The sequence below is a fragment of the Equus asinus genome, chromosome 4, assembly GCF_041296235.1.
Source record: "Equus asinus isolate D_3611 breed Donkey chromosome 4, EquAss-T2T_v2, whole genome shotgun sequence".
In the NCBI taxonomy this organism is placed as follows: domain Eukaryota; kingdom Metazoa; phylum Chordata; class Mammalia; order Perissodactyla; family Equidae; genus Equus; species Equus asinus.
Window position 1 is genome coordinate 89,449,630 of NC_091793.1, and position 3,725 is coordinate 89,453,354.

Consider the following 3,725-nt stretch of genomic DNA (forward strand, 5'->3'; position numbering starts at 1 on the left):
TTCGAACCAACGAAACACTGGGCCGCCTGCAGCGGAGCGCGCGAACTTAACCACTCGGCCACGGGGCCAGCCCCGGTAATGATTTTTTGTGTAAGACACCAAAAAACTCAAGCAACAAAAGCAAAATTAAGCAAGTAAGATTGCATCAAGCTAAAAAACTTCTGCACAGTATAAGAAACACTCCACAAAATGAAAAGGCATCTTATGGAATGGGAGAAAATATTTGCAAACCATATATCTGATAAGGGGTCAACATCTCAAACATATAAGGAACTCATACAACTCAACAGCAAAAACAAAAAAATCAAATTTAAAAATGGGCAAAGAACCTGAAAGGACATTTTTCCAAAGAAGACATAGAAATGGTCAATAAATACACGAAAAGGTGCTCAACATCACTAATCAGGGAAAGTAAGGGAAATGGAAATGAAGAAAATAATGAAATATCACTTCACACCTGTTAGAATGGCTATTATCAAAAAGACACGGAATAACGAGTCTTGTTGAGGATGTGGAGAAAAGAGAAGCCTTGTGCATGGTTGATGGTAATTTAAAGTGGTACAACCACTACGAAAAACATTATGGGGGTTGCTCAATGAATTAAAAATAGAACTACAATTTGATCCAGCAATCCTACTTCTGGAGATATATCCAAAGGAATTAAAACCAGGATCTCAAAGAGATATCTGCCCTCCCCTGTTCATTGCAGCATTATTGACAGTAGCCAAGACATGAAAACAACTTAAGCCTTCATCAATGGGTGAATAGATAAAGAAAATGTGATACACATACATGCACACACACAATGGAATATTATTCAGTCATAAGAAAGATGGAAATCCTGCCATTGTGACAACATGAATAGACATTGAGGGCAGTATGCTAAGTGAGGAAGTCAGACGGAGAAAGACAAATACTGTAAGATCTCGCTGATGAGTGGAATCTTAAAAAGCCAAACTCACAGAAGCAGAAAGCAGAATGGTAGTTTCCAGGGGCTGGAGGTTGGGGAAAATGAGATGTTGGTCAAAGGGTACAAACATCCAGTTATATGAGGACTAAGTTCTGGGGATCTAATGTACAACTTGGTGACTATAATTAACAATACCATATTGTATACTTGAAAGTTTCTATGAGAGTAGATTTAAATGTTCTCACCAAAACAAGAACAAAATGGTAATTATGTGGGTGAAGGATGTGTTAACTAACTTTATTGTAGTAAACACTTGCAATATATACATGTATCAAATCATTACATTGTACACCTTAAACTTACACAATGTTATATGTCAATTACATCTCAATAAAACTGGGGGAAAGAAAAGAAAAAAATGCTGTAAAACAAATGCCAGCAAGGATGTGGAAAAACTGGGTCTTGCATAAGTTCTTGGTTAAACATGCAAAATAGTACAGACACTATGGAAATCTGTCTGGCAATTTCTTAAAAAGTTAAACACTATGCTTACTATATGACCCATGAATCTTAATCCTAGGCAATTATCCAGACAATTGAAAACTTGTATTCACACAAAACCTGTACACAAATATTCATAGCAGCTTTATTTGTAATAGTCAAATGCTGGAAACAATCTAAGTGTTCTTCAACGGGTGAGGGTTAAGCAAACTTTGGTACACCCATACAACTGAATACTATCAAGTGATAAACAGGAATGAATTATTGATACACGCAAAAAAAAAGATTGACTATTGGCTCATGTGGTTGTATTCATACACTTATATTTGCAGTTATATGGTTCAGACCATATTTTAATTTGCTGATAAAATTATTCAATCCCAGGTTCATATGGTTAATGTGTGTGAGAGGAAGAGAGAGAGAGAGAGCGTGAGGCAGAGACAGACGAGAGAGCATGAGTTACCATTGGATGACAAAGGGTAAGAGAAAGAGGAAGAAAGATAAGAAACAAGGAGAAAAAGAAAGAGAAGAAGGAAAAGGGAAAGGGGAAGGGGGAAATCTTGGCTTTATTCCCACCATCGAGTCATTTATATCTAGTCATGCCTCAAAATTCACCCACTCTAAAAGCTAAGGAGAGTCTTTAGATATTCACAATGCCATCTCTAGCTTATCTCATAGCTTATATCAATTTTGGTGATTTTTATCTACATTTGAGTTTTTAAATTATCTGCTTAACTTTATAAGGCTGAAAATTTCCTTTTTCAATTACTGATTGGAATCTAGATTTTTCAATTTTGTTCATGCTTTTAAATAGCAATGCAGTCATCACTAGGACCATTACATACATGAATCTGTTATATAAAAAAGGCAGCAAAAACTTTTCTGAATTCAAATGGAAAGTTGGAATTTTCTACTGCTCTCATAGGCTGTCTACCTGATCTATTATATGAAAGTCACTTGATTTTGTAAGTTTCACCAATTACATCTATTTCCACTTCAGCTATTGTATCTGTATAATCTTGTCATATCAGATATGACTGTAGCTTAAAGATGTTGAAGTCATAATTACTTCATACTAATTTATCTTCATCTTCAATAACAGACATAGATTTAAGGCCTTCATGACATTAAGTTTAGTTATCAACATATTTCAGTTGTGAGTTGGAATTCATTAGTATATTGCTTCTGTTTTGGTTACCCTGCTGTCAGTTATATGCCCTGAGTTCAACGCTAATATTTCTGTGTTTAGCTGAGTAAAGGAAGTTTAGGAATCCTACTAATGCCTCTTGATTTTGTTGCTTGCTCTTGAGCATTTATAAGATTCTTCCCTATGGTTCATGTAATTTGATCCTTACAAAAGTACATATGAGGAAGCTCACCACATGTTGTTGTCCTTACTTTAAATGTGATAGAACAGAGGCTAGGAGAGTCACTTGGCTGTTAGATGGCCCTCTTAGAACTAGAATCTTGTTCTACTCTTTCCAGTATCACACACACTCTCTCAATTGTCTTAAATCAAGTAGGCTTCCCTGAGGTAATTTTATGCTTTCCTGCAAACGAGCATTTGAAATACAATATCAGCATGAATTTTTGAATGTCAAAATGCAACCATGTACAAAAACGAACTCAAAATAAATCATAAGTCTAAATGTAAAATTCAAAACTACAAAAATCCTGTAAGATAATAGGAGAAAATCTAGGTGATCTTGGATTTGGTTATGACATCTTAGATACAACACCAAAAGCACATACTATGAAAGAAAAAATTAATGTCAGACTTCACAAAAATTAAAAATTTCTGTTCTATTGCACAGTGAACACCCAAGTGTGCTTTATAGTTCTCTTGGTTTTGAATCTGTGCTAGAGCAATATCTGTTCTTTTCCTCTGCATTGAAAGGACTATTTATCCTTTTAAGTGTATTCAGAAAGTCAGCACATTATATTAAAAAAAAATCTGTTCTGTAAAAGATACCCTTAAAAGAATGAAAGACAAACCACTGACTAAGAGAAAATCTTCACAAAATGCATGTCTGATAAAGTATTTTTACTCAAAATATACAAATAACTCTTAAAACTGGACAATAATAAAATAACCCCTTTAAACAGTAGGTAATAGTTCTAAACAGACACCTCAACAAAGAAGATATAGAGGTGGAAAAAAGCATAAAAAGATGTTCAACATCATAGGTCATTAGGGACTTGCCACTTGAAACCACAATAAGATACCATTATACACCTATGAGAATGTCTAAAATTCAAAACACTGACAACACCAAATGTTAATGAGGATGTGGAGACACAGGAACTCTCATTC

At 34.7% G+C, this 3,725-nt stretch overlaps 1 non-coding gene across 1 annotated transcript; it reads left to right on the forward strand.

Annotated features, from left to right (window-relative positions):
• Nucleotides 1–3,217: 3,217 nt before the first annotated feature.
• LOC123285404 (small nucleolar RNA SNORA22) lies at nt 3,218–3,351 on the forward strand. Its single transcript, XR_006527151.1, has one exon. It is a non-coding gene; the product is annotated as a small nucleolar RNA SNORA22 (small nucleolar RNA).
• Nucleotides 3,352–3,725: the final 374 nt, after the last annotated feature.